At 39.5% G+C, this 12913-nt stretch overlaps 1 protein-coding gene across 5 annotated transcripts in view; it reads right to left on the reverse strand.

The window, feature by feature from the left end:
* Window positions 1–12913, reverse strand: part of LOC139622913 (zinc finger matrin-type protein 4) — a 48718-nt gene that overhangs the window by 35142 nt on the left and 663 nt on the right. The window contains exon 2 of one of the 5 annotated variants that reach the window (XM_071480630.1): window positions 12448–12623. The exons of the other annotated variants lie outside the window; for them this stretch is intronic. The gene's annotated coding sequence lies outside the window, so the exon portion shown is untranslated. The remainder of the gene's footprint in view (window positions 1–12447; window positions 12624–12913) is intronic. 5 annotated transcript variants of the gene reach the window in all.

Raw genomic sequence — 12913 nt, forward strand, 5'->3', positions numbered from 1 at the left:
ATATCCTGCCATTGATGAGTTTGGCTCCAGTCTTGGAAACAATGCCCTGAGGCTCTGGCTCGAGTTTCTGCATTTTACTTGGCAATAAACTTTTAAATATATATGTATATTATTATTATTTTTTTTATTTTTTTGAATAATTTATTAACAATGAATATGCTGTTAGAAACAGGGGAACTTAAATTGTTTGAAATCCATAACACACATATATTCCTTTAGAGACCAAAATTTAATTATAAGTATATATATATATATACTGTGAAGAATGGGCCCTTTCAAGGTGTTACATTATTGATTAATTAATGTGTTTATAAGCATGTTAATGTAGTTGGCCAAATCTAACTCTAATCTTAACTACATAATGCACTTTTGGGTGTTTAATTGATAAAATCTGATTCTGTTTTATCAGTGTTAGCATGTAATATCATAATCTGCAATATAACTCCACTGCACAATGAATGTAGTGAGTAAACACAATATTAACCTGTCAACAGTTCAGTGGTAGAGCATGATGTTAGCATCATTCCAGCTCTGGTTTAAGTAATACAAATTCAACAAAGTGACCTGGAACATTGTTTAAGTTTTAGCTTCCTGGTCATCCTCTAAGACCAAATATTGTCAGTCATCTTCATCAGTTACTGCTTTGCTCTGGGAGTTGAAAACCGGAAGTAGCAGTCGGAGTATCATGCATTCTGTTGTTACATAAGTGAATAAAACAGAGGACTCTAAAATAAGTCATACTAGTGTTCTTATTTAAATGATTCTTGTGAACACGTTCATCTCTCTTAGTCTACGCTGAGTTTGTATACAGTCTTCAGTTTAAGCTCTCTGTGGCTCCACTCAACTTTCCAATGTTTATATTTTTGGGCTTTAGTGAGTACCACAAAGCCTGTCCCAACAAGCTAAATGTGAAAATTGTAATTTCAACGTTCAACTTTGCAAGCTAAGAAATTCCTGAGAACAACCACTGCAACCCTTAGCATGGTAACGTAATAGGTAATGATAATACTGTGAGGTGAACAATATAGCCCAGAGCAACTTTGTTGAGGATTACAGTCTCTGAAGTAAACTGTTAAAAGCTCTCCAGCTTGTGAGAAACGTGTGTCAAAACCTTGTAAGTGCTGGGATTGCCCAACCAGTTAAACCATACAGACCTGAGCATCCCACTGGGAGCCATGGCTCTGGGTTCTTAACAACCTGGCAGCAGGGTTTTCTTTTACTTTCATACTGAGTACCATAATAGAAAATGGTTTAATGATGTGCTCTGGGGTCTTGTGTTCAATTTTCTATTCTCTTCATTATGTGAGCCCTGAAGGCACTGCTTTGACAGGGTAAGGGTGAGTAACGGGTCTATGGGGAATGGTCCCGGAACATCAACCATTAGACTGGATGAGCTGGGTGCTCGGAGGAAGCTGCAGGACTGGGTGCTTGCAGGGGCAAAGAATTTCATAGCCCAAGATATGTGGATGCTGCAGAGGTCGGCTCCAGTAACTTTGAAAGAATAGGACCTTTTATCTGGCACGGTTTCCTGAGAATCGCAACGTGAGTGACGAGATCAAACAAAATCTACTCCATGTGTCAGCAGGGAAAAGCAGTGACATTGGTATTCTTTATCACAAGTCTAGTGTATAATTACCTTTAGCCAATACACTTGCTCAACACTTCCATGCACACACACACGAGCACATACACCTTAGCACAATACTGGTAATTACCCCTGTCTGTTCATCTTGCCTGTTTAGTGCACCCGGGACCTTCCAATTAACTACAGACATGCTGGATAGACACTTACTCCATTATCTAATTGAACCTGCAGTGCAACCCACATACATTAAAATTAAATGGCAATGCAGAAACGTCTGATTTGGAGCACCAGATTATTATCTCTTCTATGTGTGCTCAGTAAGTTATACATATCTGCAAGGTATAATATTCGTTCTGAAATGCCACTGATGACAGGTTGGAAACTTGTTTTGTCTAGAGGCATGGATGCATTATAACCTCCACTATGTGAAGCGTCCTATGAGACATGATGGAATAGATATATTTTGCAAACTGACACACTGAATTTGCTCCCAGAATTTTGTGGCAAGAAAAAGACCTTGCGCTGTCTGTCTGGACGTCAGCCAGGCAGAAGTGAGTCTTATCTTTTAATCTTCTGGCTAATTAAAAGCGATTGTGACTGCAGAAATATCCTTATCTTCCTAATATCTCTATTACCTCTGATTATTACATGCAAGATGGGAGATGTAGACTAATTAATAGAGGCAATCTGTTGGTGAGATTAGTGGAATGGCAGACCCAACGAAGCGAAAAGATGGAGATGCCGATAGTGGCAAAAATAATGAAAGAGGGAGGGAGAAGGGGAAAAAAGGAGTAAGAGAGGAAGGGGGAGGTTTATAATTGGTGCACTGAGCGTGATATCTTCATGTTGCATGAAAGAGATCTCAATTGAAATGTGGTTTCATTCCCACCTATTAGACCAGAGCTGCTGTTCGGTGTTCACTTTTAACAGTATGTTATGTTTCTTGAGAATCTAATTTATTGCAGCTTTAGCATCGATTTCAAAGTCAGCGTGAACCACAAATAGGCGTGTGTTTTATTTAGTATCAGTGTACAGTTCAACTTCAGTTCATCTTTTGATTCCCTCTTTATAGGTCAGCAGTCTGGAGTTACAGTATAATTTGCATCTCATTTTTCACTCAGACGCACACAGAGGTCACTGAAAACTGTGTAATCAATGATGACAGAAGTGTGTAACAAGTAAGGAGAGTTTAAACTGAATATAGATGATATGTACGAGTGGAGGCTGACCTCAAGTCAGCAGTCAGAAAAATGAAGGCACTGAAAACCTTTTTTCTCAGTTAGCTTCTTATGAGTGATGGGTCCTATGTTAAGTTTTACTGCCAGAGTTCAGTCAGAGACAATTTTCAAGTAACTGACCATTTAACCATTTATAGCAAAGATTACACAGTTAGATTTGGCAGAAAAGGCTCTTCACTTTGAGGGAGCCCTTACGCCTTGATCATAACTTCACACGTTGTCAGAGGAAGAAACTGGAAGAAACTGGAGGTCGTCCAGTCCAGTGGAGGATTAAAGATAGGCACCATTCTCTTTTAGTTATGCCTTTCATTGCATCCTTCTCTATAAGACCTTGGGTACCCTAGCTACAGAGGATAAAGATGGATCCATCTAGACACCCACATTCATAACAGGAGACAATTAGACAATGGTTCACTGTTTAGCTTCTCTATTATAACTGTTGGTGTCTAGATGGATCCATCTTTATCCTCCATAGCTACAGTACCCAAGGTCGTATACATAAGGATGGAGGAAAGAGCATAACTGAGAGAGAACTACCCAAACACAGTTCTAGGCAAGGATGGGTGAAATAGGTGAAAAGGCAAGACATATAATATTACTTGGGTAAGAACATGTGACAATGACCACGCTTAGGTGACACCCCCTCACACATATAGGTGTAGACTATAGTTTAAGCCTTATTTTGGTAAGATGTGGAGAAGTGTTACAACCATGAGATACCAAGGAATATATACGCCCTGTAGGACCAGTCATCTTGAGAGACTGGTGCGGCACTGCTCTGAGCCCCTTGCTGCCTTTGTACTGCTCATCATTTCTCATTGTTGTCAAGCTTACAATAAATACTTCTGCCTGTGACATCTGAACACCCAGTGATCATCTTTTTCTCCAGCTCAAACGATTTCATACACATTACAATTCTGCAGTATAGGATTGACAATCTGATGACAGTTGGTTGGTGGTCTGCTTATGTTGCCAAGCTACTGTCAATCAAATTAAACTACACCCACACAGTCTCGATGAAAGAGATTAGTTATGTTTTAAACACCTGTGTTTACTTACAGTTTAATTGTCTAGTTGTGGGTATTTAATTTTATAGAGAATTTTTCAAAGATAAAGTTCTCAGGGATTTAATATTACATGAGTGGTGCCGGAGAATTAGTGAGCTGGAGTCTCAGAAAATATACATGCAAGTGAGAGGTGACTACATACATAAAACATCAACAAACGTCTAACAACAGTTCAAGTGAGGACAGAGATGAGTATTATACACAAACTGTAGCTGAAATTAAAAATAAAAAAGCCCTAAACTCACTTAGACGGAGGACTGCAAAAACTAGACAAGTCTTAGTGAGAGCATGAAAGCCTGAGGCATCAGAAGACAGAATGAACCTTAAGGGGATTCTCTTTTAAGACCACATCAAGTATTTAACATGGATGTGAACTCTGAGCCCTCCCAGTAATCTCAGCCTCTGGCCCACCATTCATTAAAAACCTGGCATTGAATTGGACATGCCTTTTTGTTCTTTTCTAATAAATGCAACCACTTAGACTGTTGTCTGTCGCCTGGGCTTAGAATATTAATTAGTTTGTAATATCACTTGCAATTAGATAGCGTTGTACTAAATGAAAGCCCTATTGAGATATAGTGTAATGTGTTACCCCAACAGGGAGCTTCAAACTGCTACCATTACAAATATATTCTCAGTTCTCTTAAGGCCTGAAACCATACCTTTATTGGTAAATGAGAAGAATTTGCACCACCCTTTTGTAGAGGACATGAGAGAAAGACACACACACACAGTGACTGAGGGATAAAGAGAGAGAACAGCAGGTGGTTGGGGCAGCAGGGCTTCTTTTAAGTTCCCACCTTCCTTCCCTCCCTTCTCAATCTTTCCTTTCCTGTGTTGTCGCTGTGAACTGGACTGCCTACTCCCCTCTTCCTCTTTCTGCACTTACATTTTTATAGTTCCCATTTCATTTCAAATAAAGTGCTGCTCTGATTCAACTGTCAAATTATGCATACACATGCTGAAATATTGACATCAGCCTGTGAGCCAATGACCTGTCTAATGAGTCACTAGTGGGAATAACAAGAGAAAGAGTTGCAGGGTTAATAATATGGAACCCTATATTGCAAAGGCACTCTACTGTGTCACTTTGATGTTCCACATTACAATTTTTTCCCTGTTTCAGTCTTGGTAATGTAATCTTTCTGTATACCCCTACCCCACCCCCCACCCCACTCTTTATGTGCTCCAAGATTAAAAGCCCTCCCCTTTGTACAGTAGCAATCAAAGGTACTAGACTGAGGGAATGAAGTCTTCAAAGGAGTTGGAGCCAGACTCTGAATCCAAATCCACCTTCATTCTGTTTGCACTGCAGGAGCTCACTTTGTACTAATCTCGCTAAATACTGCAAACTGCAAACATACCCAGACTCAAATACAAGCAGGGCACAAATACAGTCTCGCTGTGAGATATAAAACAAACACCTAAAAGAAAGATGCAAAATAAGTGACACAAAATATGTGATTAGAGTTACTGTCTGTTGACCACTGGTCATTTCAACCTACTTGTTTCCACCTATGTTGTCTCTGTGTCTCTTCTTGTGGACTGGTACAAAAAATACACACTTCATGCCAAGGTCAGGTCACACACTCCTCCCTTTTAGTGTGTGTGTGTGTGTGTGTGTGTGTGTGTGTGTGTGTGTGTGTGTGTGTGTGTGTGTGTGTGTGTGTGTGTGTGTGTTGGTGCACAATTTTATGACTCTTTCTCTCCCTTTGCTCACTGCTTGTTGTGCCCCAATTTCTATGTTGGACATAATTCTCCACTTTGAGTTGTGTATGGAGCATCTTGATGTTGACTTTCAAAAATAGTCTCACACAGTCACATTATGCTTTTCATCTCTCTATCTCCCTTTCCACATTCCTTCTACCTCCTTTCTCTTCCAGTTGTGGAAATATGGCCTTGAGGGCAGAGATTATTCATGAGGCATGGTTCAGGCTAGACTTATATACTCTTGGGAAGGAAGAGCAGATAAGCTACTGTATTATGCACTTTACTACTGGAATAAATTGCAATGCAACTTGAAGTTAGAGACACTCATTCCTCTGAGGAATGTTTGCTGATATTGTTTATATTTGAGATGGGTGTATATATTCATTCTTGGCTCTCCCTTTCAAAAGAGATCATGATCTTAATGAGACATTCTGCATAAATCAAGCATACAGACACTCATGGTCTATCACACTGACTGTAGAGATACCCTGACATTTGTTCTAGCAACAAAATGAGGTACAAAATTTTTGGTTTTGACTGAAATGTCTCAAAAAGCAATTGGATGGATTGCTATGAATTTTTTTGCTACACACATTCACATCCCTCTCAAGAGGATTTGAATTGTAACAACTTTGCTGATCATCTGACCTTTCAGTTAACCCCATGATAAAATTACCTGCAAATACCTGCAACTAATGGCAATTCGATCATCTTCACTTGTACTTTGTGCTTAGCGCTAATTAACAAATGTTAGCAAAGATGGTAAACATATACCTGCTGAGGATCAGCATGTTAGCATTTCTCTCAAAGCAGCACACAGTCTAAGTAAGGCCTCACAGAGCTGTTGGCATGGCAGCAGATCAATTGACTGAGATGAGATACAAGAGTATCTGGCCAGCTGACCATCACAGCTTAACAATTTCCTGAGGTAAACCTTCAGTACGGCTTATATAGTTCCATCCCAGTCATATTTATAGAGGATGTTGCAGTAAAATAGCACAATGAAGTTGGAAAGAAATTGTTGTTGTTCTTTCTGGAGCTTCTACAGTCCAAAAGAACATCAAGTGTTCCTAAGGGAATAAATGAGATTGAACAGGAGGTCCCCACCAGTGCTCTTTTAGGGCAAGGCAGTTTTTAAGGCAGACTGTCTACTAGTCACCTTTATTCATCTCATGTATATAGACTTTATGACCTGTCTGCCTTCATGAGACCTTTTCATTCACGAGAATAGTGTGGTACTTTTATCTCTTAAAGTCTCTCTCTGGGCCATTAGTTGTTAATGGTATTAATAGCAGAACTATTGCTTTAGGCCACAATATGGATTCATTAGAGGGTGAATAAAGACCATTATCCCAGTTTTCTCAGTTTACCCGAGCACATCTACGCCTGCCTGTGTCTGTCTTGGTGTGTGCGTGTGTTCAGTAACAGACTGTAAGGCATACTGAGTTAATGGTGGGAGACAAAAGGTGGCCTGAAGTTTGAATGGAGGCTGTTATGGTACTGTAACATATGGGGGGGGTGCTATGGTGGATGGCAACAAAACTGTTGGGGTCTGTCTGTTCCATTAGCAACTAATTGCACAGTTTTTAAACTCCTGCACATTTTGCCTTATGTTCTTATCCTGTTTAGTGTAACTTTTCTGATAGTTTTCATCTTCATATTTTGCCCTTGAAAGCTTTAGGTCAGTTGAAAAAAAAAAACACCTACATTCAGTACCAAGTGTACTCGACCTGAGACTGCAGCAATGTCACAGCATTGTCTATAGAGCCAATAAAAGCAAGAAAATTGTGTAATCATTAAAAAGGGAGACGTTAAACATGGTATTTTAGTGATCACGAAAGCATAAGCCTCAAGGATCCTGGCTGTTGGCAGCACATATCTTTTTCTCAGCATAATACTCATCCTGCCATACACACATCAGCCTTCTTTGGTAGGCAGTGAGTGGAAAAGAGATCAGAGCAACCAATAGTAATATAAGAATTCAATATTTTCATCAATTTATATGCCAACACCCAAACAAAAGCTCACACATGAGCAGGATTATACTGTATTCCAAAGTACAACATAGTGAGCAAAATGGAGACAAACAGATTTCCCATGAGGCAGCATGTACCTGAACTCACAAAGACAGGTATTACCAAAGAGACTGAGCTACAATGAGACATACAAATAATAAATCCACTTCAGATACTGGAAACAAGAATGAGAAGTGTAAAAGAAATCAGCCATAAAATTGCAATGAGTGGAACAACTGAAGTGACACAACCCAAATAATATTTGTAATGACTTTCCACTCACTGTATCTCTCAATCCTCTCTCACTCTCTTCCGCTCTTATATGACTGCGGCATCTAATTAGCACTATGACAATTTCCATCTTACTAATTTGTAAAATAAGCCCCTTGTTCTGTGGCACAAAAGGCTGAACCAATATGACTATGACTCGGTGTAATACATTTGAATACCTCCCCCGTACTGCAAGTCTGGTGGTTTGACTGTAGAGCAGGTGTATAAACAGTTTTAGTACAACATGGCTGAGGGTTGATGATGTATCTTGGTCCTTAGGGGACACAAATATCCATGTGGGATCAACTGTCAATCACCGGGCTCCCATTATATATGTGTGTCTCTCAGTGTGTGTGTATATTTGCTTGAGTAAATGGAAGCGGCCATGCCTGCAGGGACCCCCACACTAAGCCAGAGGTAAGAAAACAGCTCATTAATGCACCTTTTGTACGAGGTGTGTGCCTCTGCATGTGCATGAGTGCAATATTTTCTTTTATATTGTTTATTCATATAAAAGCTTACAAATACACCCTTGATTGCTGTTGTATGCATGACCAGCTGCATAACCTACTATGCAACCGTGCTAGAAGTAATTATGTATGCCAAGGTCAAACAACTGTAGAAGTGATGAGGACAATTGCGCTTATTTTTAGGCTGGGCTGGCTATATTTTCTTGGGATTACTATTGTGACGACCAATTGTGCTTAATTTTTACACTGTACTGATCTTTGTTCATTCAGTTTGCTGAAAGCTCTGTTCTCTACGATGGCGTGAGAATTATTACAATGAAAGGATTGATTTTGGCTTTTGGGTTCAGCTGTTAGAGTTTGCTTGGCTCTCTCTGTGTGTGTGTGTGTGTATGTGTGTGTGTGTGTGTGTGTGTGTGTGTGTGTGTGTGTTAGAGAAGGCTGATTAATGATAAAAGAAATATCACATAAATTCCATGTAGAAAATAACCCAAAAAAGAAAAGCATCTAAAACTTTAAGCTAATTTCAGATTAAGTTTAAGGTAAATCAAATAAGATCATCTCAAAATGAAAACAACTGGTGCCAAAATCCTCAGAATCAGAGGAGCATTACTAAAGTTTTAATTTATAATAATCCCCCAGACACCACCCTACAAACTACTGCCTGTTTCAGTCACATGAGTTCTGCCTCCTTTGCCATTTGATTCACAGAATATCTATCTTCTTATCTATCTTATATATATGTTTTATAAATATGAATGCGATTTTGATAAGAGAATAGAAGCTGAGATATTCTGTTAATTTTCTCTTCTTGAAATATTTCCAAGAAAAGCAAAAGAGGCCAACAGCCTTGCACATACAGCTCAGATTCTCCAATAGAGTGGCAAGTTATTTGTTATGAGTTATATGGTCTCCACATGCATACACCACCCCATCTATAAAGCTAGATTGCATATAAACATCATACTGTGCTGTGTAATTTATGACCAAACACACACGCACACATACACAAAGAAATATGCTATTGATATGTATGAGCTGAGACTGCATGCTGTGATAGTGCATCATACAAACACTCATACTGGCATGGACTAAATAGGGCATGACCTTGCAGCACATAGCCTATATAAACAGGAAGCTGTGAGCTATGATCAAGTGTCTGCACTTTCTTCAACTTGTCTGTCTGTGAGGATGTTTATGAAGTTTTCAGAAAGCAAATTACTTATTTAGACAAAGGAAAAGATTGTGTTCTAAATCCAATAAGCATATTTTTCTTTCCTCATTCACTAATGCACCCACTGCACCCACCATACCCCTCTCTCCTTCCCTTATTCCCTCCCTGTCTGGCAGCAGGCCAGTTTCCGAACATGGTGATGGAGCAAAAGAAAATTGATTTCTAAAGAGCTTTGTCGGCTATGCCCGGATATGAAATATGCAACCAGTTATTAGTCTAACACTGATATTAACATAACGCGACAGCTGTGTCAAGATATATTTTAAAGATGTCTCTCTTGTTCCCTATGAGAGATACATGAAATAGGCTAAAAAAGCTAAACTACCACTTGTTCACAGCATACCAAATCATTATTACTGCTGCACAATTCTGATGATATCTGCTTTGTTCAAGAGAGAAAGATACACAAAAAGCTCTTTGCAGATGGTTGGCACTGCACTGATGCTGCTATGAGACAGACAGTCAATATCTTGATCATGTACACAGGCACAGCGGGCGTTTCCATATTAGTTATTATGCAGCCATTAATGAATGTACACTAAAAAAGGTCAAATGGCCCACACACTGATTTACAGAGACACACACACACACGCACACACACGAACACGGATGCCGATGCACCCATGCAAAGACTCACATGCACACAGTCAGCAGAAAGGTCACAGCATACGGTGTGTGAGAAAAAGATATTTGAAGAAGATGTGCTGCCTGTTGCTATGGAGCACTCCTAGAGGAAAACATACACACACAAAGACACACACCTACACACAGTGCTCTATCAATCTTAAAGAAACTAGAACAATTGCATGCCTGTGAACACGCGCACGCACACGTATACACACTTGCTCAATCAATCCCTGTCCTATTGAAGACTGAGGAAGCAGCAGCCACTTCTCAAGAGCATCACTGCCAGAATTATGGCTCTGGCGCTGTGTGTGTGTGTGTGTGTGTGTGTGTGTGTGTGTGTCTAATTGTTTGAGCATGTGTGAGTATGCATATGCTTTATTTGTATGTATAGAAGGAAAGCAGGCACTTTTCAAGAACAACAGTGTTTCTTTGTTTATTCCTTTAGGATTGTGTAAATTATGCCAGTCGGTTAATCAGATTCTTCCCCAGGTGCAGTTCAGCACCTCACGAGAGACAGACAGAGGGAGAATGAAACAGGCTACTGTTCTTCTAGCTGGTATAAAGCTGGCGAGAGAGGCACTGCATATGTTCCACATTATGAACATGCTAATTAGCTTGCTTTATTTTTTCAGTGATTTTTTTTTTCCCTTCGGATTTTTTGCTGCCCTTAAAAGCTTCACTTTGAGTATTAGCTTTAAAGTTACATATAGCGTAGGGCATGGCAGCTGGGATGAATACGACCTCTTACAATCACAAAACATTACCTTCATCTTGCTATCTCATATTCTACTAAACTAAAATGGAATATGAAATATTAGTGGGTTATAGCAATCATTTGATCTACAGAAGTGTATTTGGCAACACTTGAGATAACTGACTGATTGTTAAAGTAATTTTTTGAGGAACAATGTTCAAAGTTCGCTGGTTCCAGCCTCCCAAAAATGATTTCCCTTTCGGAAATCATTGTCTTACATGACAGCAAAAGATTTATTATTGATTTGGCTGCACTCAACAATTATTGTCATTATCAATCCATCTGCTGATTGTTTCCTTGGTTAAATAATTGTTTGGTCTACATACTGTCAGAAAATGGTGAAAAATGACGATTAATTAGTTAAAAATAATGTAGACTAAGCAACAAATTGCTCTAGTTCAGGGTTAGAATCGTTGTTTGGGAACCTTTGATGGAATTTATTTTTTATAATTTCTGCCATTTTTGCTGACGATTAATCGATTACTTTGCAGTATTTCACAAAAATTAAAATAACTGTTAGTTGCAGCTCTAATGTTAGATAAGGTGCATCTCTATTCTGTCTTAACTCTGAGACACCACACCACTCTGCAGCAGTGACCTGAAGTACAGTAGAAGTCAGTGCAGGCAGAATCGATCACATCCCAAGACTGAAGATCTCTCGCACTGACTTCTGATCAATAACTGTATGTAAACAGAGTATGAAGCCTGAGCTCAGCGCAGACGGTTGGGCTGCAGGTGGAAGAATAGACCCAGTGCAACTCAGTGGACATAAGAAGGCAGGGTACAGACAGACTGTCATGACTGCAGCTTGGGCTTAAATGTCCTTTTCTGAGGATTGAAGTGATGGTGGCATGTGACAACATAAATTAACAGAATTGTTTTACTTTGTGACACTTAATTACGTGTGTGTCTGAATGAGTGATATTTGATAGCCTGTAATGTGTGTGTGTGTGTGTGTGTGTGCAAGAGAGAGAGAGAGAGAGAGAGAGAGAGCGAGGGAGACAGGCAGGCGGGTGCTGTGAAAAGGCCATAAGCTGGTATCATCCTGCCACAGACGCCCAGTATGAGGCTGACTGGACATTCTTCCCAAAGTGACAAATACTTGCAATGAGAGGTCTCTCAATGAGATGGATGGGAGCCAGTGAAATGCAATACAGCAAGTATCAGAACCAATCCATAAAAAAACTGGCTTATGTATAATTTTCATAATTCACAGAGAGTCATTAGGGAAGGTGGGGCAGAGCTTGGATTTCCAATGGTGTGAAAAGTTTCTAGATCATGAGGAAAGTCCCTACATGTAATTCATAGCATGTAACTACAGCAGGTTGCCAGCTTTTTGTAAATTCCTGAAGAACTACACAGGAGCTAAAATGATAAGTAAATTAGATTAAATTCAATTAAAGTATGATCTATTTTGTGTTAGTGTAAACTGAATATCTGTTCAGTTGGTCGGACAAAACAGCACATGTGGGGACCTCACCTTGGACTCTGGACGTTTTTTCACTATTCTTAGACATCGTGTAGACCAATCAATTCATCGATTATGAACTGATAGTGAACATAATCGTTAGTTGAGGCCCACGCAGTGAACTAAGCCGCTACATTAGTTCAACACCTCATGGTCGTCATCCTGAGGCAATCCAGGCATCAATAGACCTAATATATAAATAGAAAGTGGTGCCTTTATCAGAAACTTTATAAAACGCCAAAGGACATTATAACCTCAACCAGGGAAACCATACTCAATATTATGGTGCACATTAGGAAATGTATATCAACTCCATGCCTCAGATATACCCACAGATTAAAAAATATATACCACAAAGTTTGCAGATGTTGCTGCAAAAAAACCTGTACCGACACTCGCCATCCCAGCAGGAATTCCATAGAAATATTGAGGATTTTAAGGTGCCAAAACTTTCGGCGTTCTGCCCAAAACAGACGTC

This window comes from Trachinotus anak, unplaced genomic scaffold (genome assembly GCF_046630095.1).
Source record: "Trachinotus anak isolate AG129_WGS33_773 ecotype Australia unplaced genomic scaffold, CSIRO_AGI_Tana_v1 ptg000007l, whole genome shotgun sequence".
Lineage (NCBI taxonomy): Eukaryota > Metazoa > Chordata > Actinopteri > Carangiformes > Carangidae > Trachinotus > Trachinotus anak.